The sequence below is a fragment of the Heterodontus francisci genome, chromosome 40 (assembly GCF_036365525.1).
Source record: "Heterodontus francisci isolate sHetFra1 chromosome 40, sHetFra1.hap1, whole genome shotgun sequence".
Taxonomy (NCBI): Eukaryota; Metazoa; Chordata; class Chondrichthyes; order Heterodontiformes; family Heterodontidae; genus Heterodontus; species Heterodontus francisci.
In genome coordinates, this window is record NC_090410.1 from 33,958,140 (window position 1) to 33,984,719 (window position 26,580).

The following is a 26,580-nucleotide window of genomic DNA, read 5'->3' on the forward strand; positions in this document are numbered from 1 at the left end:
TGTTACTGACTTCCACCGAAACAGTTTCCACATTTTGTTCTTCCGATCTGAGATCCTCCCTTATGAATGTACTGATCCCATCCCTTATTATCAGTGCAATAACACCTCCTTTTCCTTTTTGCCTGCCCTTCCACAATGTCGAATATCCTTGAATATTCAGTTCCCAGTCTTGGTCACCCTGTAACCAAGTTTCCTCTTTAGCAATTCGATCATTCCCATTTACCTCTATGTGGGCCTGTAAATCATCTACCTTGTTGTGAATGCTGCATGCATTCAGGTAGAGTGCCTTTAACCTAGTCTTCTTGACATTCTGCATTCTAAGCCTGGTTGATGCTCACCTTTGTTTCACCTGCCTTCTAATGTCACTTGCTACTTTTCTACCTCCTGTTACCAGCTTTACTTCCTTCCAATTTGAGCTCTCCCTCAGGTTTCCATCCCCCTAACATGCTGGTTTAAACCCTCCTCAACAGCACCAGCAAATCTCCCTGTGAGGATATTAGTTCCCGTCCTGTTAAGGTGTAACCCGTCCATCTTCTAAAGGTCCCACCTGCCCCAGAACCGGTCCCAATGCCTCAGAGATCAGATACCCTCCCTCTTACACTAATTCTCTTGCCACGTGTTCAATCGGTCAATTCTCCTATTCCTCTGCTCACGGGCACGTGGCACTGGGAGTAATCCTGAGATTGCTGCTTTGGAGGTCCTGCTTTTTAATTGCCTTCCTAAATCCCTAAAGTCTGCTTTCACGATCTCATCTCATTTCCTACCTATGTCATTGGTACCAATGTGGACCATGACCTCTGACTGTTCACCTTCCCCCAGAAGGATGTCCTGCAGCCACTCCATGACATCCTTGACCCTGGCATCAGGGAGGTAACACACCATCCTGGAGTCACGTTTACTGCTGCAGAAATGTCTGTCTGATCCCCTGACTATCCAATTCCCTATCACTATTGCTCTTCCAATCTTCTTTCTCCCCTCCTGTGCAGCTGAGCCACCCGTGGTGCCATGGGTTTTGCTCCAGCTGCACTCCCCCGAGGAACCATCGCTCTCATCAGTATCCAAAATGGAAAACCGATTAGCAAGAAAGACTCCTGCACTGCCTGCCTGGTTCTCTTAGACTGCCTGGCAGCCACCCATTCCCTCTCTGCCTGCATGTTCCTAACCTGCATTGTGACCACCTCCCTAAATGTGCCATCCAATTAGTCCTCTGCCTCACGGATGCACAACAGTGACTCCATCCACTGTTCAAGTTCCGAAACCCAGAGTTCAAGCTGCTGCAGCCAGTGACACTTCCTGCAGATGTGTTCATCTGGGACACGTGCTGTGTCCATGACATCCCACATACTGCAGGCTGTACATTCCACTTTTCCAAGTTGACCTGCCACAACATAACTTTTTAAAAGTTTTATTACAATGAGAAGTAAAATAACTTACCAGTTACTTACTAATCAACTTCTTCCCCTGTACTGAAGACAGAGGCAGTTACTGGAAGCTAAAGAAAGGTAGAGGAAAGAAAGGAACTCCTCCCTCATGCATCAAACACCCACTTTACACTTGGTGTTTTCAAATTTATTTTCTTCTTGATTAATGTTTCCTTCCTTACCGAAGTCCCTCAATTACCAAACTTCCTTAATTCTCTGTGCCCTCCAGAAACAGTCAATGCAGACAAGCAGCAGTGAGAGACCCCTGAATTTATACTCTGAAAACAATGTTGTGTCAGCTCTGCTAGAGCTCTGCTACAGCTCAGAAACCAGTTTAAGCCAGCAACCTAATTAACTAGCTACAGTTATTCTCAGAGTATCAGTATACCCATGTGGCCATGTGAGCTGCATGGAAGATGGCAGGATCCCCAAAAACACATTGTACAGCAAGCTCGCCACTGGTATCAGACCCACCGGCCGTCCATGTCTCCACTTTAAAGATGTCTGAAAACGCGACATGAAATCCTGTGACATTGATCACAAGTCGTGGGAGTCAGTTGCCAGCGTCCGCCAGAGCTGGCGGGCAGCCATAAAGGCGGGGCTAAAGTGTGGCGAGTCGAAGAGACTTAGTAGTTGGCAGGAAAAAAGACAGAGGCGCAATGGGAGAGCCAACTGTGTAACAGCCCCGACAAACAAATTTCTCTGCAGCACCTGTGGAAGAGCCTGTCACTCTAGAATTGGCCTTTACAGCCACTCCAGGTGCTGCTTCACAAACCACTGACCACCTCCAGGCGCTTATCCATTGTCTGTCAAGATAAGGAGGCCAAAAAGAAGTATACCCCTGTTTAAAACTGAAAGAAATCGAACTGACCTCTTAACTGAAACAGGAATTTCAATTAATTGCTAGATGTAAACAGAGAAAAAACTCGTCTTGAGAGATTAACCCTTAAAGTAGACAGGCACATGATAAAAAAAATTGAAACAAAACAAACTAAGAATAAAAAAAAAGGCCAGTCATACTCTGAAATTATTGAACTTAATGTTCATTCCGGTAAGCTGTAGCATGTCTAATGGGAAAATGAGGTGCTGTTACTCGAGCTTGCTGGAACACTGCAGTCGGCCCAGGACAGAAATGTGGGCATGAGAGCAGGGGCGAGTGTTGAAATGGCAAGCGATCAGAAGCTGGAGGTCATGTTTAATGGCTGAGCGGAGGTGTTCCGCAAAGCTGTCACCCAATCTGTGTTTGTTCGCTGCAAGGTAGAGGAGACTGCATTGTGAGCAGCGAATACAGTACACTAAATTGAAAGAAGTACAAGTAAATCGCTGCTTCACCTGAAAGGAGTGTTTGGAGCCTTGGATAGTGAGGAGAGAGGAGGTAAAAGGGCAGGTATTACACCTCCTGTGATTGCATGGGCAGGTGCCGTGGGAAGGGGACAAGGTGTTGGTGATAATGGAGGAGCGGACCAGGGTATTGTGGAAGGAACAATTCCTTCGGAATGCTGACAGGGAAAGGGAGGGGAAAATATGTTTGGCAGTGGCATCATACCGGAGGTGGCGGAAATGACGGAGGATGATCCTTTGCATGTGGAGGCTGGTGGGGTGGAAAGTGAGGACAAGGGGAACCCTGTCTTGGTTCTGGGAGGGAGGGGAAGGTGTGAGGGCAGAAGTGTGGGAAATGGCTCGAACACAGTTGAAGGCCCTGTCAATCACAGTGAGGGGTATCCTCAGTTGAGGGAAAAGAAGCACTGTTGTGGAAGGTTACATCATCAGAACAGATGCCTTGGAGACGGAGAAATTGGGAGAATGGAATGGAGTCCTTAAAGGAAGCAGGATGTGAGGAAGTATATTCGAGGTAGCGGTGGGAGTCGGTGGGCTTATAATGAATATTAGTGGACAGTCTATCCCTAAAGATCGACCCAGAGAAGTCGAGGAAGGGAAAGGAAGTGTCAGAGATGGACCATGTTGTCATCCAAGCCCCCGCCTGCCAACAATGGGGCACAAATATTTTGCCACATGGACATTAAATTTTAAAATTGTTGCTGGGAAGAAAAGAAGGCCTATTACAGGAGGTTGTCAAGTCCCTGACTGGAAAGACATTTTCATAGTAACAGGCAGCTCTTGGAAAGGAAAAAAAGGGGCCACTCCCTGCTCCACTCTGATCCACTATGAACTTTTGTTTACCAGACGTTGAAGGTGGAGAGGCTTGCATTCCAGGTTAACTGCTAAGATGGCCGAATACACAAACAGACGTGAACAGACCTGTTTCGTCACATGGCTAACTGACTGTTGGAGGTTTTTGAATTTGAACTTGCTCCAAAAAATTTGAACTCAGAAAGCTGTTTGCTCCTGGACTGTCTGCTCCCATTTCAGGTTCTAACGAGAGGGAGGAACCAAAGGAAATCAGCATTAGTAAAAAAAGTGCTCGGGAAAATAATGTGGTTAAAGGCTGAAAAAACCCCAGGGCCTGATAATCTGCATCCCAGAGTACGAAAGGAAGTGGCCCTGGAAATAGTGGATACATTGGAGGTCATCTTCCAAAATTCTATAGACTCTGGAGCAGTTCCTACAGATTGGAGGCTGGCAAATGTAACCCCACTATTTAAAAAAAGAGGGAGAAAAACAGGGAATTACAGACCAGTTAGCTTCACATCAGTAGTGTGGAAAATGATCGAGTCAATTGTAAAGGATGTGATAGCAGAACACCTCGAGAGCATAAATGGGATTGGGCAAAGTCAGCATTGATGTCCGAAAGGAAAATTATGCTTCACAAATCTACTGGAGTTTTTTGAGGATGTAACTAGTAGCAAAGACTAGGGAGAACCAGTGGATGTGGTGCATTTGGATCTTCAGAAGGCTTTTGATAAGGTTCCACATAGAGTCATATCGCACTGAAAACAGCCCGATGGCCCACCGGGTCTATACTGACCAACAATCATCCATTTATACTAATCCAACATTAACCCCATATTCCCAACTTCTTCCCCACCTTCCCTCAATTTTTCCTACCACCTACCTACACAAGGGGCAATTTACAATGGTCTATTTACCTATCAACCTGCACGAGTTTAAGTTAAAGTTTTAGTAAATTCCACTTTTACTTCTTTAAACCTAAGAAGGCCTGTTTGTGCTCATTTCTTTGCCTTATAATTGGAGAGTGGTGAACAAGGATTCACCAAGGGGAGGCTCAAAACACAGTGTGTTTAAAATTAAATCCTGCTACGATAAGACCAGGTAAAGACTGAAAAGACCCCTAGACACCTTTCTCACCTGGTCTTAACAATGTAAATGTGAGGGAAGGGTGGAAATTGGAAGCAAAGTTGATAAAGTTTTCCAGTTTGAGGTGGGAGCAGGAAATGGCACCGATCCAGTTATTAATGTACTGGAAAAAGAATTGGGGGAGGGACCTGAGTCGGACTGGGACAAGGAATGTTCGACATACCCCACAAAAAGATAGGCATAAATTGGACCCATGCAGGTACCCATAGCAACACCTTTTATTTGAAGGATGTGCACAAAGTTAACATGCAGGTACAGCAGGCTATTAGGAAGGCAAATGGCATGTTGGCCTTTATTGCAAAGGGATTGGAGTACAGGATAAAGAAATCTTACTAAAATTCTACAGGACTTTGGTGAGACTGCACCTGGAATACTACTTGCAGTTTTAGTCTCCACATTTAAGAAAGGATATACTTGCACAGGAGGCAGTGCAGTGAAGATTTACTACATTGGTCCCTGGGATGAGGGGGTTGTCCTATGATGAGAGGCTGAGTAAATTGGGCCTAAATTCTCTGGAGTTTAGAAACATGAGAGACGATCTAACTGAGACATACAAGATTCTGAAAGGGCTTGATAGGGTAGAAGCTGAGAGATTGTTCCCACTGGTCGGAGAATCTAGAACACAGTGACACAGTCTCAGGATAAGGGGCCAATCATTCAGGATTGAGATGAGGAGAAATTACTACATTCAAAGGGTTGTGAATCCTTGGAATTCTCTACCCCAGAGGATTGTGGATGCTCCATCACTGAATAAATTTAAGGCTGGGATAGAGAGACTTTTCATCTCACATAGAATCAAGGGATATGGGGAGCGGGCAGGAAAGTGGAATTGAAGCCCAAGATCAGCCGTGATCGTATTGAATGACGGAGCAGGCTCGATGGGCCATATGGTCTACTTCTGCTCCTATTTCATGTGTTTTTGTGTTCTTGTGTGGAGTTAAAGGAGAAGTTATTATTCATGTTATGAAGTTATTCTTAAGGATTCCTGAGCATGTGGACAATCGTTTTGAAAGTAGTGTGAGAACTGGCATGGCCCAGTGATTGAAGGAGCAGGTTAAGGCTCTCAGCTCTGCTGAGGTGTGGTTTTGCGGGCCAGAAAGATCAGAATTGGTTTGTCTTTGATCCACTTCACCAAAAATCCTTCTTTTCTCAGTGTCATTTGTGATATTGCTTTGGTTTGTGCACAACTCCCACAGCTGATGTGTAGCACCGTGATCACACAATGGTTAGTACACTGAGTTGTGGCTGCATCAATGTCTGGTCTCTGCTGCACATGTTAACAGAACACAGTGAAAAATCAATCGATTCCAACTGGAAACAAATTGTTGTTCATGGAAAACAATTTGCTCCTTCAAATCCTCGCGCTCTCACATGCCTGTGCTTGATGTTCCATAATTCAAACCCGTCTCTTCTCCCAGCTTCTCCTCCTTTCACAGTCAATATCCCTCCTTTACTTTCCTCCTTCCATTCCATTATTATTTTCCTGCAGCATTGCCTCATCGAACATCCATTCTCAATATTACGCCGTTAGGTTTGCTCTGCTCCCACTGCTGTTCCTGGGGACACAGGTCCCATTCACATCAATGTTCATTTGTGTCTTGAATCCAGATATATTTCTATCCATGGAACCACTTGGTGAACAAGCTGTGAAAGCAGAGCCGGCCTTTAGAGGGACAGCGGCCCAGCAGCTCATGATACTTTCTTGGAGAATATTGTGATATGGGGGATACTAACTGAAGACTGGCTTCTGTTTACCTGGAAGTTGGCACTTTTCTCTAAACAGTTGAGGTGATGAGTGATGGGCAGTGCCACATAGCTGCCAATGAGGGCTCAAATGTGCAATTTTGTCAAGCTAGGTCAGTGCAGCAAGATCCAAAACATCCTGTCTTCATCTTAATCGATCTGTTGAAAGGTGTGATTGAAAGAAATGGAGAGTAAATGAACAGAATGCAAGTGACAGAAAAGGAGCAATTCCAGGAGATTGGCCATGAGTCAAAGGTCTTTAAAATGTCCATGTGCTGTGATCAGAAACAGCAGAATTTCAAACACATGTGAAGGAAAGTAAAGAGTGATCTTGGATGTGAGAAGATCACAAGAAAGTTGTGCCTGAAGCTGTGTCCTTGAGGCAGGCTGCGTGTTGTCAGGAAACTGTTATAGTGAAAGCACAAACAACAACAACCTATATTTATATATCACCTTTAACATCATAAAATATCCCAAGTAGCTTGACAGGGGGGTTAAAAAGCAAAATTTGACACATGAGGAGATTTCAGGGCAGAAGACCAAAATCTTGATCAAAGACCCAGGTTTTGAGGAATGTCTTAAAGGTGGAAAGTGAGGTAGAGAGGCGGAGAGGTTTAGGGAGGGAATTCCACAGCTTAGAGCCCAGGCAGTTGAGGGCAAGACCGCTGATGTAGGAGCGATTAAAATCGAGGATGCTCCAGAGGCCAGAATTGGAGGAGTGTAGATATCTCGGAAGTTTGTGGGACTGGAGGAGATTACAGAGATAGGGAGGGTCGAGGCCATGGAGGGATTTGAAAACAAGGAAGAAAATGTTAAATTCCAGACGCTGCTTGACCGGTAGCCAATGTATGTCAGCAAGACCAATTTCTGCTGATCCAGTACTGGTTGTCGGACAAGGAGTCTGACAATTTAACAAGGGTGGAAGAATCGAGAGAGGTGATGATGAGGGAGAGCTGGAATTTAGAGGAATGAGAGGCGAAGATATCTTTGGTTGTGGCGAAACGCTGGACGTGGAGGAAATGGTGAAGGATGTTCCATTTAATACGGAGCTGGTGGGGTGGAAGGTGAGGACAAGGGGAATCCTATCATGTCTCTGGGGAAGAGGTGAATGGCTGAGAGAAGAAACATGGTTAGTCGGACAGACACTGTTGAGGTCCCTCTTAATTACAGTGGGAGAATTCATCGGGCGAGGAAAAAGGAAGACATATCAGAAACACTGGTATGGAAGGTTACATCTTCAGAACAGATATGCAATAGAGAAAGAGAATCTGGGAGAATGGAAAGGAGTCCTTACAGGAAGCATGGTGTGAGGAAGTGTAGTCGAAGACATAGTCAAGTGGGCTATTAATAAATATTTTTTGAAAGCCTATCCCCAGAAAAGGAGACAGAGAAGTCGAGGAAGGGAATGGAAGAGTTGCAGATGGACCATGTGAAGGTGAGAGAAGGGTGGAAATTGGAAGCAAAGTTGATTAAATTTTACAGTTCAGGACAAGAGCAGGAAACAGAACTGATACAATCATCAATGTACCAGAAAAAGAGGTGAGGGAGGGGGCCCGAGTCAGACTGGAACAGGGAATGTTCCACATATCCCATAAAAAAGCAGACATCACTTGGACTCATGGATAATTCTAGCTCTGTGACATCACCTAATTTCACACGTCTTTCAGCTCATAGAATCATAGAACATTTAAGGCACAGAAAGTGTTCACTTGCCCCATCGTGTCTGTGCCGGCCGAAAAACGATCCACCTATTCTAATCCCACCTTCCAGCATTTGATCTGTAACCCTGCAGATAATAGCACTTGAGGTGCATATCCAGACTGCTTTTGAATGAGTTGAGGGTTTCTACTTCAACTACCCTTTCAGGCAGTGAGTTCCAGACCCCCACCACCTTTTGGGTGAAAAGGTTTATCCTATCTCCCCTCTAATTTTTCTCCCAATCATTTTAAATCTATGCCCCCTCGTCACTCACCTCTCTGCTAAGGTGAATAGACCCTTCACCTCCACTCTATCTAGACCCCTCAAAATTTTGTACATTTCAATCAGATCTCCCCTCAACCTTCTCTGTTCCAAGGAGAACAACCCCAAACTATCCAATCTTTCCTCACAGATGCAGTTTTCCGGTACTGGCAACATCCTCGTAAATCTCCTCTGTACCCTCTCTCGTGCAATTACATTCTTTCTGTAATGAGGTGACCAGAACTGCACACAGTACTCAAGTTGTGGCCGAAACAATGGTTTCAACAGTTCCAGCATAACCTCCCTGCTCTTGTATTCGATACCTCCGCTAATGAAGGAAAGGATTCCATATGCCTTCTTCGCTAAATTATCGACCTGTCCTGCTGCATTCAAGGATCTGTGGACATTCATTCCAAAGTCCCTTATTTCCTCTACACTTCTCAGTATTTTCCCATTAATTGTGTATTCCTTTGCCTTGTTTGACCTCCCCAAATACCTCACCTCACACTTCTCCAGGCTGAATTCCATTTCCCACTTATCTGCCCATCTGACCAGACCATATATATCTTCCTGCAGCCTACAGCTATTTTCCTCGCTATCTACCACACATACAATCTTTGTGTCATTTGCAAACCTCTTGACCATGCCCCAACATTTATGCCCAAATTGTTAATATATACGACAAAAAGCAGGGAACCCAGTACTGAGCCCTGCGGAACATCACTGGAATAGGCCCTCCAGTCGTTAAAATACCCGTCAACAATGACCCTTTGTTTCCTGCCACTGAGCCAATTTTGTATCCACCTTGCTTCTTCTTACATCCCAGGGTACATTTCATCTGGTGCTGGTGATTTATCAACGTTCAAGTAGGCGAGCCCCATTAATACTTCCTCTCTCCCTATGTTTATCACATCCAATATTTCACACTCCTCCTGCTTAACGACAATATTTGCAACAGCCACCTCTTTTATGAAGACAGATGCAAAGTATTCATTAAGAACCATACGAATATCTTCCGCCGCTGTACATTGGTTATCTTTTTGGTCTTTTATGGGCCCTACTGTCTCCTCTTACTCTTAATCTATTGATAAAACATCTTTGGGTTCACCTTGATTTTGCTTACCAATATTCTTTCATGCCCTCTCTTTGCTTCCCTAATTACCATTTTGATTTCACCCCGCCACTTTCTATAATCCTCTCGGCTTTCTGTAGTATTGAGCTCTCTGTGTTGGACTTAAGCTTTCCTTTTCTGTCTTATCTTATCCTGAAGGCTCCTTGAGACACATGAGGCTGTTAATTTGACCGTACCACCCTTTTTCTTTGCGAGGACATGTTTACTCTGAACCCCTTGAATCTCCCCTTTGAATGCCTCCCACTGCTCTGACACTGATTTACCTCATCTGCTGCTGCAACCCTTATTCAAGCCTTTGTTACCTCTAGAATTGACCATTCCAATGCATTCCTGGCAGATTTCCCACATTCTACACTCCTTAAACTTGAGGTCATCCAAATCCCTGCTGCCTGTGTCCTAACTTGCACAAAGTCCCGTTCCCCTATCACCCCATGTGCTCGCTGATCTGTATTGGCTCCCAGTCAAGCAACATCCAGATTTTAAAATCCTCATCCTTCTTTTTAACTCGCTCCATCGCCTCACCCCTGTCTATCTCTGTAATCTCCTCCAGCCATCGAATCCTCCAAGATATCTGTGCACTTCCAATTCTGGCCTCTTGAGCATTCCCGATTTTAATCACTCCACCATTGGAGGCCATGCATTCAGCTGCCCATGACCTAAGCTCTGGAATTCCCTCCCTAAATATCTCCACATCTGCACCTTGCTTTCCTCCTTTAACACACTGCTTAAAACCTACCTCTTCACGCAAGCATTTTGGTTCAATGAAGAGTGCAGGAAGGCATGCCAGGAGCAGCACTAGGCGTACCTAAAAATGTGGTGTCAGCCTGGTGTAGCTACAACACAGGACTACTTGCATGCAGAACAGCGGAAGCAGCATGCAATAGACAGGGCTAAGCGATCCCACACCCAATGGATCAGATCAAAGCTCTGTAGTCCTGCCACATGCAGTCATGAATGGTGGTGGTCAGTTTTTGCATTGTCCAGAGGAGGTGGCTCCACAAACATCCCCATACTCAACGATGGGGGAGCCCAGCACCTCAGTGCAAAAGATAAGGCTGAAGCATTTGCATCCATCTTCAGCTGGAAGTGCCAAATGGCTGATCCATCTCACCCTCCTCCTGAGGTCCACAGCATTACAGATGCCAGTCTTCAGCCAATCCAATTTACTCCATGTGATATCAAGAAACAACTGAAGGCACTGGATCCTGGAAAGGCTATGGGCCCTGACAACATCCGACAATAGTACTGAAGACTTGTGCTCCAGAAATAGCCAAGCCACTAGTCACGCTGTTCCAGTACAGTTGCAACACTGGCATCTACTCAGCAATGTGGAAAATTGCCCAGGTACGTCCTGTGCACAAAAAGCAAGAGAAATCCCCCCCAGCCAATTACCACCCTATCAGTCGACTCTCGATCATCAGCAAAGTGATGGAAGGGGTCGTCGACAGTGCCATTAAGCGGGAATTGCTCTGCAATAACTTGCTTACTGATGCTCAGTTTGGATTCTGCCAGGGCCACTCAGCTCCTTGGTCCAAACATGAACAAAAGAATTGAACTTGAGGTGAGGTGAGAGTGACTGCCCTTGACATCAGGGCAACATTTGACCGAGTATGGCATCAAGGAGCCTGAGCAAAACTGGAGTCAATGGAAATCAGGGGGAAAACTCTCCACTGGTTCGAGTCATACCTAATACAAAGGAAGATGGTTGTGGTTGTTGGAGGTCAGTCATCACAGTCTCAGGACATCAGTGCAGGAGTTCCTCAGGGTAATGTCCTAGGCCCAACTATCTTCATCAATGAACTTCCCACCATCATAAGGTCAGAAGTGTGAATATTATCTGATGATTGCACAATGATCATCACCATTCTCTATTCCTCAGATATTGAAGCAATCCATGTCCACGTGCAGCAAGACCTGGACAACATCCAGGCTTGGGCTGATAAGTGGCAAGTAACATTCGCATCACACAAGTTCCAGGCAATGATCATCTCAAACAAGAGAGAATCTAACCATCTCCCCTTTACCATTGCTGAATTCCCCACTATGAACATCCTGGGGTGGTTACTGTTGACCAGAAACTGAACCGGACCAGCTACATCAATGCTGTGGCTACAAGAGCAGGTCAGAGGCTCAGAATTCTGTGCTGAGTAACTTCACATCCGGTCTCCCCAATGCCTATCTACCATCTTCGTGCCTATCGACTTGCGTGGATAGGTGCAGTTCCAATAATGCTAAAGAAGCACGACACCACCCAGGACAAAGCAACCCATTTTATTGGCACCCCATCCACCACCTTCAACATTCACTCCACCACTGGTGCACACTGACAGCAGTGTGTACCATCTACAAATGCACTGCAGCAACTCACCAAGATTCTTTCAACAGCACCTTCCAATCTTGCGACCTACTACCAGGACAAGAGCAGCAGATGGATGAGCACACCACCACCTGCAAGTTTTCCTCCAAGTCACACACCATCCTGACTTGGAAGTATATCACCATTCCTTCATTGTCGCTTGCTCAAAATCCTGGAACTCCCTTCCTAACAGCATTGTGGCTGCAACTAACTGCAGCAGTTTATGAAGGCAGCTCAGGAACACCTTCTCAAGGGCAATTAGGGATGGGCAATAAATGCTGTCTGTGCCAACGATGCCCATACACACCGGATGAATAAATCTGACCTGATAGCTGCTTATGAGGCTCGCATGAAATGTTGTTTTTAATGCTCCTGTGCAGCGTCTTTTGATGTTTTATTATGTTAGAGGTGCTATACAAATGTAAATTGCTTCTTGACATTCATTTTATCATTCCATACAGGAGGAGTCTGTGCTGTCTCCATGACACAGAGATTCAATTATTACCTCTCGGCTGCTATTCCCCCACAGCCATGCAAATATCTCCTTTTCAATATATATCCACTTCCTTTGGAAAGTTACGATTGGATCTGCTTCCTACTTTCTCAGATACTGCAGTCCAGCTCACAACAAATCACTGCATCAAATTTCTCCTCTTATTCTCTCTGGTTTGTTTGCCAATTGTCCTAAATCTGTGTCATCTGGTTATTGACTCTCAAACAGCATTGAACAAATATTTTGTGTCTGTCTTCACAGTAGAAGACACAAGTTCCATACCAGAAATAAGCAGAAACCTAGGGGCTAAAAAGAGTGAGGAAATTAATGATATTGATATCAGCCAAGAAAACGTATTGGAGAAATTTGAGGGACTAAAATCAGACAAATCCTGGGACCAGATGGCCGACAGCCTCGGGTTCATAAAGAGACAGCTACAGAGATAGTAGAGGTGCTGACTATGATTTTCCAGAGTTCCTTAGATTCAGGAATGGTCCCGTCAGATTGGAAGTTGGCAAATGTTATGTCGCTTTTCAAGAAAGCAGGTAGAGAGAAACCAAGGAACTACAGGCCAGTCAGCCTAACATCAGTCATTGAGAAGATGCTGGAAACTGTTATTAAAGAAGTCTCAACATTGCAATTTAAAAAAATCATATTATGATGAGAACAACTCAGCATGGTTTTAATAAAGGGAGATTCTGTTTGACAAATTTATTGGAGTTTTTTGAGGATGTAACTAGTAGCGTAGATAAAGGGGAACCAGTAGATGCAGTATACCTGGATTTTCAAAAGGCATTCGATGAGGTGTCACATAAAAGATTCTTCTTCTTTTTCTTTGGCCTCCTTGTCTCGAGAGACAATGGGTAAGCACCTGGAGGTGGTCAGTGGTTTGTAAAGCAACGCCTGGAGTGGCGATAAAGGCCAATTCTAGAGTGACAGACTCTTCCACAGGTGCTGCAGATAAAATTGGTTGTCGGGGCTGTTACACAGTTGGCTCTCCCCTTGCGCTTCTGTCTTTTTTCCTGATAACTGCTAAGTCTCTTCGACTCGCCACACTTTAGCCCCGCCTTTATGGCTGTCCGCCAGCTCTGGCGATCGCTGGAAACAGACTCCCACGACTTGTGATCAATGTCACAGGATTTCATGTCGCATTTGCAGACGTCTTTAAAGCAGAGACATGGACAGCTGGTGGGTCTGATACCAGTGACGAACTTGCTGTACAATGTGTCCTTGGGGATCCTGCCATCTTCCATGCGGCTCACATGGCCAAGCCATCTCAAGCGCCGCTGACTCAGTAAGGCGTATATGCTGGGGATGTTGGCCGCCTCGAGGACATCTGTGTTGGAGATGCGGTCCTGCCACCTGATGCCAAGGATTCTCCGGAGGCAGCGAAGATGGAATGAATTGAGACGTTGCTCTTGGCTGACATACATTGTCCAGGCCTCGCTGCCATCGAGCAAGGCACTGAGGGCACAGGCTTGATACACTCGGATTTTTGTGTTTCGTGTCAGGGCGCTATTTTCCCACACTCTCTTGGCCAGTCTGGACATAGCAGTGGAAGCCTTTCCCGTGCACTTGTTGATTTCTGCATCGAGAGACAGGAAACTGGTGATATTTGAGCCTAGGTAGGTGAACTCTTAAACCACTTTCAGAGTGTGGTCGCTGATATTGATGGATGGAGCATTTCTGACGTCCTGCCCCATGATGTTCGTTTTCTTGAGGCTGATGGTTAGGCCAAATTCGTTGCAGGCAGCCGCAATTCTGTCGATGTGTCTGCAGACACTCTTCAGTGTGAGATGTTAATGCAGCATCGTCAGCAAAGAGGTGTTCCCTGATGAGGACTTTCCGTACTTTGGTCTTCGCTCTTAGACGGGCAAGGTTGAACAACCTGCCACCTGATCTTGTGTGGAGGAAAATTCCTTCTTCAGAAGACTTGAACGCATGTGAGAGCAGCAGAGAGAAGAAGATCCCAAACAGTGTAGGTGCAAGAACACAGCCCTGTTTCACGCCACACAGGATAGGAAAGGGGACTGATGAGCCACCGCTATGCTGAATTGTGCCTTTTATATTGTCATGGAATGTGGTGATGATACTTAGTAGCTTTGGTGGACATCAGATCTTTTCTAGTAGTCTGAAGAGACCCCCTCTGCTGACGAGGTCAAAGGCTTTGGTGAGATCAATGAAAGCAATGTAGAGGGGCATCTGTTGTTCACGGCATTTCTCCTGTCGCTGGCGAAGGGAGAACAGCATGTCAATGGCGGATCTCTCTGCTCGAAAGCCACACTGTGCCTCAGGGTAGACATGCTCAGCCAGCTTCTGGAGCCTGTTAAAGCGACTCGAGCGAAGACTTTCCCCACTATGCTGAGCAGGGAGATTCCACGGTAGTTGTTGCAGTCAATACTGTCATCCTTGTTCTTATAGAGGGTGATGATATTGGCATCGCGCATGTCCTGTGGTACTGCTCCCTCGTCCCAGCACAGGTAAAGCAGTTCATACAGTGCTGAAAGTATAGCAGGCTTGGCACTCTTGATTATTTCAGGGGTAATGCTGTCCTTCCCAGGGGCTTTTCCGCTGGCTAGAGAATCAATGGCATCACTGAGTTCTGATTTTGATGGCTGCATGTCCAGCTCATCCATGTCTGGCAGAGACTGGGCTGCATTGAGGGCGGTCTCAGTGGCAACATTTTCCCTGTAGTACAGTTCCAGGGAGTGCTCAACCCAGCGGTCCATTTGCTTGCGTTGGTCAGTGATTGTGTCCCCTGATTTCGATTTGAGGGGAGCGATCTTCTTGATGGTTGGCCCAAAAGCTCTCTTAATGCCATCATACATTCCTCTGATGTTTCTGGTGTCAGAGGCCAGCTGAATATAACTGTATAGGTGTTGCCAATAGTCATTTGCGCAGTGCCTGGCTTTTCTTTGTGCAGCGCTTCTGGCTGCTTTAAGTGCTACGGATGTTAACTCGCTGGGGGCTTTCTTGTAGTTCAGCAGTGCAATGCGCTTAGCCGCTATGACAGGTTCCAGTTCTTCAAAGTGAGATTGAAACCAGTCTGCATTCCGCTTCACACGTTTTCCATAGGTGGTCATTGCTGAGTCATAGATAGCGTCTCTGATGTGGGCCCACTTGGTCTCTGCATCCCATTAGGAGTGTTTTGAAGGGCTTTTTCAAGTGAATTTAGAAACTTATGTAACAGCTGTGGATGAGAAATTCTGTTAGTGTTGATGCGCGGGCGGCCCTTCTGCTTGGAGTGATGCAGCTTCTTTGGTTTGAGTCTAACCTTGCTGTACACCAGGGAGTGGTCGGTGTCACAGTCCGCACTGTGGAAGCTGCATGTGATTTGAACGCTGTTTAAAGAGACTCGCCTTGTGACGATGAGGTCCAGCTACGTGATCTTGGGTGCCTCTAAGAAACCTGGTGACAGGGTTTTGTATGAAAGAATGAGTTGGTGATGCAGAGGTTATGATAGGTACACAACTCAAGCAGTCTCTGTCCATTCTCATTTATCCTTCCAATGCCATAGAGCCCAAAGCAGGAGGGCCATGAGTCATGGTCGGCCCCAACCCTGGCATTAAAGTCCCCCAGCAGGAAAAGGTGTTCGGTGTTGGGGATGCTACTAATGATGTTATGGAGTTCCTCGCAAAACTGGTCTTCAGCTTCAGGTGGGGAGCAGATTGTTGGAGCATAGATGCTGAGTAGGTGTACTGCACTAGAGGCGGTGAACAATTGGATGGACAGTATGCGTTCCGAGCCATTTGAGGGTGGCTCTATCATGCTGAGCAAAGAGTTTCTGATGGCGAAGCCCACGCCATTCTGTCTTAGTTCTTCAGGATCCCTACCCTGCCAGAAGATGGTGTCTTGCTCTCTTCGAGATCCGCTCGCAGGGAGGCGTGTCTCCTGAAGTGCTGCAAAGTCCCCATTGAGTCTACGGAGCTTGTTGTTAATGATGGCGTTCTTCCGAGAATCGTTGATTTGTGTAAGGTCTTCTGACAGGCCAGGACACATAGTTCAGACGTTCCAGCTTACAAAGCGAAGGGCTGGTACCTTCTTTCCTTTTTTTGTTGTGCTATTTGGTGCGGTGTTACAGTCCACTTGTCAGGCAATGACCCTGAACTCCAAGCACCATTGAAGCAGGTGGACTGTGGCGGGACAGAACCTTACTGACCGGGGGCTGCCCAGTTTGAGGCAGGCAGTAGCTGTCCAGTGAGATGCGATGACCTCACCCACCGACAAAGGCAACCCATGGCGCCCAATCTCTACGCCAATTGAGCTGGACTTATAACCCGTAACTGCTGCCTTCCATGTTGTTTTGGTCACTGTGAGGCGACTATGGAGTGACCTCTCCATGGCGCATACCTGGGCGGATGTATGGAGGTTGTTGTCCAAGCGTCAAAACGCCCCTCTCGGCCTTCCTGGTGGGGTCCAAAGGAGTGCAGAGCACGACGTTTGGCACTGGTATGGCTTTAAGAACTGCCAGAAACATGCCAAAGGTGACTGCCTTCAGGGTTCCGCTCCGGATTTTCTGTTGGGGTTTACTCCCTTAGCCTTGGTCTCTCCCGAGATGCCCACAAGGCAGTGGGGTTGTTAGGGCCCCTGTTCAGGTGTAGGTGGATGCCGGTGGGAGGAGGTGAGGGAAGGGGGTGCGGGAGGGAAGTGGGTGGGAGGAGGTGGAGTGCGGTAGGAAGGGGTGGAGGGAAGGGGGTACGAGGGGGAGCTGGGAAGGGGGTTGCTGGGGGGTAGGGGCGGGGGTGCAGGGAAGGGGGTGTGAGGGGAAGATGGTGCGAGGGGGAAGCGGAGAAGAGGGTGTGAGGGGGTGGGGGGAAGGGGGTGCAAGGGGGGTGAGCAGGGAGGGGGGAGCGGGGGAGAAGGGGGTGAGGGAAGGGGGTGCAAGGGGGGTGAGCTGGGAGGGGGGAGCGGGGGGGGGGAAGGGGGTGCGGGAGGGAAGGGGTTGCGAGGAGGTGGGGTGCAGTAGGAATGGGTGGAGGGAAGGGGGTGTGAGGGGGAGCTGGGAAGAGGGCTGCTGGGGGGTAGGGGAGAGGGTGCAGGGGAAGGGGGTGTGAGGGGAAGATGGTGCGAGGGGGGAGCTGGGAAGGGGGTGCGAGGGGATGGGGGGAAGGGGTGCGAGGGGGGAGCTGGGAAGAGGGTGTGGGGGTGGGGAAAGGGGATGCAGGTAATAAAACATTTCATCAGCACTGCTCTCTAATCAGTTCCACAACATACTGCTGAAGAAAACCATCCCTAACACACTCCAGAAACTTGTCCTCCACAGCATTAGTGTTCATTAGGTTTATCCAGTCTATATGCAGATTCAATTCACCCATGATTACTGTACTACCCATGCCACATGCTTCTCTAATTTCCTGGTTAATACCATACCCCATATTACCACTACTGTTTGATGGCCTATAAACAACAATGTTTGCTGCCCCTTGCTGTCACTTAGCTCCACGCAAACAGATTCCACATTTTCTTCTTCCGATCTGAGATCCTCTCTTCCTAATGTACTGATCCCATCCCTTATTATCAGCACAACAACACCTCCTTTTCCTTTTTCCCTGTCCTTCCAAAATGTCGAATATCCTGGAATACTCTGTTTTGGTCACCCTGAAACCAAGTTTCCTCTTTGGCAATAAGATCATACCCATTTATCTCTATTTGGGCCTGTAAATCATCTACCTTGTTGTGAATACTGCATGCATTCAGGTAGAGTGCCCTTCACCTTGTCTTCTTGATATTCTGCATTCTCAGCCTGGTTGATTCTCGCCTTTGTTTCACGTGCCTTCTAATGTCACTTGCTACTTTTCTACCTCCTGTTACCAGCTTTACTTCCTTCCAATTTGAGCTACCCCTCAGGCTCCCATCCCCCTAACACGCTGGTTTAGACCCTCCCCAACAGCACCAGCAAATCTCCCTGCGAGGATATTAGTTCCCGTCCTGTTAAGGTGTAGTCTGTCCATCTTGTACAGATCCGACCTGCCCCAGAACCAGTCCCAATGCCTCAGAAATCTGATGCCCTCCCTCCTACACTAATTCTCCAATCACGTGTTCAATCGGTCACTTCTCCTAATCCTATGCTCACGGGCACGTGGCACTGGGAGTAATCCTGAGATTACTGCTTTGGAGATCCTGATTTTTAATTTCCTTCCTAACTCTCTAAAGTCTGCTTTCAGAATCTCATCTCATTTCCTACCTATGTCATTGGTACCAATGTGAACCACGACCTCTGGCTGTTCACCTTCCCCAGAAGGATGTCCTGCAGCCACTCCATGACATCCTTGACTCTGGCATCAGGGAGGTAACACACCATCCTGGAGTCACGATTACTGCTGCAGAAACATCTGTCTGACCCCCTGACTATCGAATTCCCTATCACTATTGCTCCCCCACTTTTCTTCCTTCCCTCCTGTGCGGCTGAGCCACGCTTGATGCCATGGAATTTGCTCTGGCTGCACTCCCCTGAGGAACCATCAGCCTCCAAAATGGAAAACCAATTAGCAAGCAAGACTCCTGCACTGCCTGCCTGGTTCTCTTAGACTGCCTGACAGTCACCCATTCCCTCTCTGCCTGCATGCTCCTAACCTGCATTGTCACCACCTCCCTAAATGTGCTATCCACGTAGTCCTCTGCCTCGTGGATGCACAACAGTGACTCCAGCCACTGTTCAAGTTCCAAAACCCGGAGTTCAAGCTTCTCAGCCGGTGACACGCCCTACATATGTGTTCATCTAGGACACATGGTGTGTCCATGACTTCCCATATACCGCAGGCCGTACATTCCACTTGTCCAAGCTGACCTGCCAAAACGTAACTATAAAAATGTTTTATTACAATGACAAGTCAAATAACTTACCAATTACTGACCAATCAACTTCTTCCTCTGTACTGAAGACAGAGGCAGCTACTGGAGGCTAAAAAAAGGTAGAAGAAAGAAAAGAACCTCTCCCTCATGCACTAAACACCCACTTTCCACATTGTGTACTCAAATTTATTTTCTGAATGTTCCCTTCCTTACTGAACTCCCTCAATTACCAAACTCCCTTAACACTCTGTGCCCTCCAGCAGCACTCAATGCAGACAAGCCCTCTCCTGAAGTTGCCAGCATTACAGATCCCAGACTTCAGCCAATTCGATTCACTCCGCATGATATCAAGAAATGACTGAAGGCACTGGATACTGCAAAGGCGATGGGTCCTGACAATATTCCAGCAATATTACTGAAGACCTGTGCTCCAGAACTTGTCACACCCCTTGTCAAGCTGTTCTGGTACCGCTACAACACTGGCATCTACCCAGCAATGTGGAAAATTGCCCAGGTATGTCCTGTGCACAAAAAGCAGGACAAATCCAACCCAGCCAATTACCACATCAGTCTACTCTCAATCATCATTAAAGTGATGGAAGGTGTCATCAAAAGTGCCATCAAGCAGCACTTGCTGAGCAATAACCTGCTCAGTGATGCTCAATTTGGGTTCCGCCAGGGTCACTCAGTCCTGACCTCATTACAGCCTTGATTCAAACATGGACAAAAGAGCTGAACTCAAGAGGTGAGGTGAGAGTGACTGCCCTTGACATCAAGGCAACATTTGACCGAATATGGCATCAAGGAGCCCTAGCAAAACTGGAGTCAATTAGAATCGGGGGAAAACTCTCTGCTGGTTGGAGTCATATCTCGCGCAAAAGAAGATGGCTGTGGTTGTTGGAGGTCAGTCATCTGAGCTCTAGGACAACACTGCAGGAGTTCCTCAGGGTAGCGTCCAAGGCCCAACCATCTTCAGCTGCTTCATCAATGACCTTCCTTCAATCATAAGGTCAGAACTGGAGATGTTCACTGATGATTGTGCAATGTTCCGTACCATTCGCAACTCCTCAAATACTGAAGCAGTTTGTGTGGAAATGCAGCTGATAACATTTATGCCACACAAGTGCCAGGCAATGACCATCTCCAACAAGAGAAAATCTAAACATCTCCCCTTGACATTCAACGGCATTACCATCGCTGAATCCCCACTATCAACATCCTAGGGGCCACCATTGACCAGAAACTGAACAGGAATAGCCACATAAATCCCGTGGCTACAAGTGCAGGTCAGAGGCTGGGAACCCTGAGGTGAGTAACTCACCTTAGCACCGTAGCCTCACAGCTCCAGCAACCCAGGTTTGGTTCTGGGTACTGCCTGTGCGGAGTTTGCAAGTTCTCCCTATAACCGTGTGAGTTTCTGCCGGGTGCTGCAGTTTCCTCCCACAGCCAAAAACATGCAGGTTGTTAGGTAAATTGGCCATTGTGAATTGCCCCTCATGTAGGTAGGTGTTTGGAGAATGTGGGAATGTGGTCGGGGATATGGGGTTAATGTAGGATTACTATAAATGGGTGGTTGATGGTCAACAGAGACTTGGTGGGCCGCAGGGCCTGTTTCAGTGCTGTATAACTCAATGACCCTGGTCCACTCTGCATTGCCCCCATCACCTTGTCCTCTTGCCACGGCACCTTCCCATGCAATTGCAGGAGGTGTAATACCTGCCCTTTTACCTCGTCTCTCCTCACTCTCCCAGGCCCCAAACACTCCTTTCAGGAGAAGCAGGGATTTACTTGTACTTCCTTCAATTTAGTATACTGTATTCGCTGCTCACAATGTGGTCTCCTCTACTTTGGGGAGACCAAACGTAGATTGGGTGAGTGCTTTGCGGGACACCTCCACTCAGTCCGAAAGCATGACCAAGCTTCCGGTTGCCTGCCATTTCAACACACCCACCCCCCTGCTCTCATGCCCACATATCTATCCTGGGATTGCTGCAGTGTTCCAGTGAATATCAACGCAAGCTCAAGGAACAGCATCTCATTTACCAATTAGGCATGCTATAGCCTACTGGACTGAACATTGAGTTCAATAATTTTAGAGGATGACGGGCCCCCCTTTTTAATTTTTTTTTTCTTTTTTATTTGTTTATTTTATTTCAGTTTATTTCATCATTCATTTTTTTTATCATGTGTCTACCTACTGTTTTTTTCATGTTTGTCCTTTGGGCCAGGACTGTTCATTTTTCTGTCCATTAACACCCTCTCTGCACGAATGCTTTGTCTTTCAGCACACCATTAACATACCATTTGCCTATGCTCCATGACCTTCTGGTCATTTATTCTCTGTGACCCAGTCCTATCAACACCTTCCCTTTTGTTATCTGTTGCCCCACCCCCTGCTTTATTTGCTTAAAACCTATTATATTTCTAACATTTGACAGTTCTGATGAAGGATTCTGAAATGTTAACTCTACTTCTCTCTCCACAGATGCTGCTTGGACTGATGAGTATTTCCAGCATTTCTTGTTTTTATATTATGATGTATTGCCTCCCTGGTGCCAGAGTCAAGGATGTCAGTGAGTGGCCACAGAACATCCTGGGGGTGGCGATGGGGGGGGTGGTGGTGGTGGTAGGGTGAACAGCCAGTAGTCCAGTAGTCTTGGTCCATATTGGAACCAACAACATAGATAGTGTCATGCAAGCCCCACCTGCCAGGAATGAGGCACATATACTTCACCACATTAAATTGCAAAATTGTTGCTGGGAGGAAAAGAAGGCATATTACAAAGGGTTGCCGAGCCCCTGGCTGGAAAGTCATTTTTTTCATACTAGCAGACCATGTTGGAACAAAGGAACCACTCCCTGCTCCAATTTAATCCACAATGGACTTTTGATTATCAGACATTGAGGGTGGACGAGCTTGCATTCCAGGTTAACTGCTAAGATGACTGAATACACAAACAGACATGGTCAGACCAGTTTAGTCACATGACTAACTGGCTGTTGGAGGTTTTTTATTGAACTTGCCACAGAGAATTTGAGCTCAGAAAGCTGTTAGCTCCTGGACTGACAGGACCTTTCATCGCTGGCTTGCCGCAGTCTCTCCTGTCTGCTCTCATCTCTCTCACCAGCTTTGGAATCCATTGAAGACATATGAACCCCTAGAGAGAAAAGTCTCCTACGGTGAACAAGGTTTCAGAAGAATACTGGGTCCCAACGAAAAGCAAGATCTACCTACAAGCAAGGACTACAGCGAGCTCGAAGCACAGTAACAAAAACTCTTCTTCAGAGATTGCCTCAAACATTTCCACTTTATCTTTTCTGCTGCTCTTTTCTGTCTCTATTTGCCTGTATGTATCATGTATGCATGCTAGCATGGGGTGTGGTGTGTATCGGTAGGTGTTAACCAAATCATAGTTTAAGTTTTAATAAATTTCACTCTTCTTCTTGAAATCTAAGAAAGCCTGTTTGTGTTCATTTCTTTGCCTTATAATTGGAAAGTGATGAACAAAGGATTCATCGAGGGGACCTAAAACGCAGTTTGTTTAAAACAAAACCCTCTGACAGTGAGACAAGGTGAAGGCTAAAAGAGAACCCCTAGACCTCTTTCTCACCTCATCGTAACAGAAATTTGAGTGCTATTGTCTGGAATTTTACCCACAGACAAATGAGAAAAATTGGAAATGGAAAGCCAACTTGGGCCCAATCAAAAAAGAGCAAGGTTTTAATCCAGGTTTTCTTGTGGTTGTGTGTACTTGAATACTAACATGTCTGCAACTAAAGCAAGTAGCTCTCCAAGCCAGGGTCAAGTAACTTGGGATGAGTTAAAAGCACTGCCTGTGGAGGAGTTGGGAAAAATGGCTGAGCCTCTGCCAACTAGAAGGACAAGGGCAGAAAATGCATGGGAACACCACCATCAGTATGTTTCCGTCCAAGTCACACACTGTCCTGACTTGGAACTATATCGCCGTTCCTTCACTGTCACTGGGTCAAAATCCGCGAACTCCCTACCTAACAGCACTGTGGGTGTAGTTACCTCACATGGACTGCAGCAATTCAAGAAGGCAGCTCACCACCACTTCTCAAGGGCAAATATGATGGGCAATAAATGCTGGCTGAACCAGCGACGCCCACATCCATGAATGAATAAAAAAATAGTGTGGGTTCACTGTATGTGGCAATGTTCGGAAGTCTGAAGTCCTAAGGCTACTGGCCAACTATTTTTCCCTTGACTATGATGATGCAGAAGCAGTGTTGGAAGTAGACCCAGATAGGGTACTGCTAGCAAAGATACAATTGGAACAAGGAAAACTTGAATTAGAGGAGAGAGAGATAGAGAGCGCCTTCCAGAAGGATCATGAAGAAATAGAGAGAGAGAGAAAGAAAGACTGGAGAAGGAATGAGAGAGAGGAGAGAGAGAGAGAGAAAGAATATTCCAGAAATAATTTGAAGAAAGAGAGCTGAAGCGGCTTGAGTTAATTAGGGGGTGACAGAGGAACCCCAGTGAAAGCATGGCCAATTGGGAGGAGTATAATTCAGAGCTGGGTACAAAATTGCTGAAACTCACCCAACTAATTCCAAAATTCAATGAGGACAATGGGGAGGCATTTTTTGTGTCTTTTGAGAAACTGGCAAAGCAGCTAAAATGACCAGCTGAGACCTTGTCTCTTTTCCTACAAAGCAAGCTAAATGGAAAAACCCATGAGGTTTATTCCTTGTTGCCAGATAAGAGTTCATCAAATTATGAACTGATCAAAAATGCTGTCCTTGGGGCATATGAATTAGCACCCGAAGCTTACCGCCAAAAGTATGGAACCCTCAAAAAGCAAGCTAATCAAATGTATCTGGAGTTTGAAAGAAGTAAGCAGCTGGCTTGTGACTAGTGGCTGAGGGCTCTTAAAATACAGCTCAGCTATGAGAATCTCAGGGCAGTAGTCCTGTTCTAGCAATTTAAAAACTCTCTCCCACTCTCAATAAAGACCCATGTAGAGGAGCAGTGGGTATGCTCGTATTGAATGGTGGTGCAGGTTCGAAGGACCAAATAGCCTACTCCTGCTCCTATTTTTCTATGTCTATGTTTCTATGTTTCTCAGAGATCGGGAGTGTCCTATAAATTCTCTCTGAATGCACTGCCAAGGCCCATCAACACCTCGAGAGTGTCCAATAGGCACCTTCCTTCTGTGTGGGTCTGGATTGTTTGTAGCACAGACTAAACAACCTTTACAATAATCCTCCACATCTGCCCGCATATGGGGCCACCATCCTCCCCTATTAATCCACTTCACTGTGGTTTCAGAGCCAGGATGTCCTGCCCTGGGATCTCCATGTGCTAACTGCATCATTTCCTGTCTGTATCCTTCAGGCACTATCCACCTGTCACATTTAAAAACCATCCCTTCATTAACTTCTATATCTGGTGCTCTGAACAGACCCTCAATTGGGGTTCCTGCTTGTTTTGCCTGCAAGACTGACTTTAACACAACATTCTTCTGTTCGACCTCCTTCAGGTCGGGAGGAAGGGGTATGTTGTTATCACGATCCCATGGGGTAATTGCCATCACCAATCCTGACTGGTAGGGATCCCATGATGTGCCCTGTTCTGCCCCCTTTCGTGCTGACACATCCACCTTCTCATTACCCTCCCACCTGGATTCCGTCTTGGAATGGGCCCTCACCTTGTGAATATAATATTCACCCTGTGCTTGCCCTATAGTCTGTACTGTGGCCCTCAGCGTGGGGGCTGTAATGAGTGGTCGCCCATCTGCTGAGATGAAACCTCGTTGAGCCCAAATAGCTGGATATTCTGTAAAAGGAATTACATGTAAACATGGAGTCTGAATAGATTGTGTACGGAGTGGGAAATTCTTGAGGATGGCTTACTACAGAAGTGACAGCTGCTGTTTCGGCCTGCTGTGCACCGAGTGTGGTTGGCAGTTTAATGGCCATTTCTACACCCCTTTCTGGGTCTTAGATAACAAACCCTGTCTTCTGTTCCCCTTTCTCCACAAAGCTGGAGCCATCCACATAGATGTCTCTCCTCTCTGGATGTACCTCAGCTTAAAATGTTCTCTTCTTAATGCTGTTGGTGTATAACACGGTGCAGCCTTCATGTCCTCAGCCTCTTGTTCTGCTCTGTCTGCCCGATGGCACTGCTCTGCTTCCCGTGCAGCCCATTCATCACACTGGTGCTGATTGTTAACACACTGGCTTTCCAAAAATTGAGTTCTGATTAACCACCGCTCCCTTTCCAGCTCAAATTGTTCGCTGTCCTTTTCCCTCAGCTCTCTCTCTTCCTCTCGCTGTTTCATTAACCCATTAATAACCACATCCCATTCACTGAGCTTCTTTATCTCTCTTCTCCAGCTCTTGCTTGAATTTTGTTTTCTCAGTCTCATCTTTCCTGTGCTGCCACTGATCTGCCATCAGCCAAACTGGGTCTTCATCAAGATCCGCTTACAAGTGAACCCCTGTGTCCACTGTTCTGCCTCATCTACCGGATCATCACCCTCCAGGATAACCCGAACCCATCGACTGCTTAAGAGGTAATTTCCCTGCCACGTACTTTGTGACAAACCCATCTGAGCATTTTCTGCTATTTCTTTATCTTCAAGACTCCTGGCTGGCTCGTCACTTGTCAGACCCTCTCACTGGTCTAAGGGTTCTTGTCTTTACTCCTCATATCAATGGCACACAATGACTTGGATACTGTTTCAGTAAATGTGATACACCTTTATTAAATCTCTAAGCAATGGTACATACTCACAATGACACTGGTTGCTTCAGAATCACTTGAGCTCAGGCCAGTCTCTGGTGATCAGTCCTTCAACAGATCTTCAGGCATGACTTCAGAATGGCTGACCAGGTCACTCTACCGACTGCAGGAACAATGTCCTTGAGGGCTGTGACTTCATACAACTTCCTGACACTGCCCATGGCATACCAGGTAATACTTGAAATCGGATCACCCGATTGGGTGAATAATCCTACCCTGGCCATTCAGGGCCACCCCCCCGTGGTCAAATACTGCCCTCAGCAGGTGCGGGGTGATGTCTCCAGTTGAATGCCAATAATGGGTGTGATTACTGTATCCTGGGGCAGGGAGAAGGCCATTCACAAATTCCCGAGTGGACATTGTCTGCAGGCAAAGTGTCGATGGTGATCCACCACCTCAGGGACATGCCCTGACATGTCTGTGTGTTTTTTTTTATTTGTTCATGGAATGTGGGAGTTTCTGGCTAGGCCGCATTTATTGTCCATCCCTAATTGCTCTTGATGAGGTGGTGGTGAGCTGCCTTCTTGAACCGCTGCAGTCCAGTCGGTGCACCAACAGTGCTGTTAGGAAGGGAGTTCCAAGATTTTGACCCTGCAACAGTGCAGGAACTGCGATACAGTTCCAAGTCAGGATGGTGTG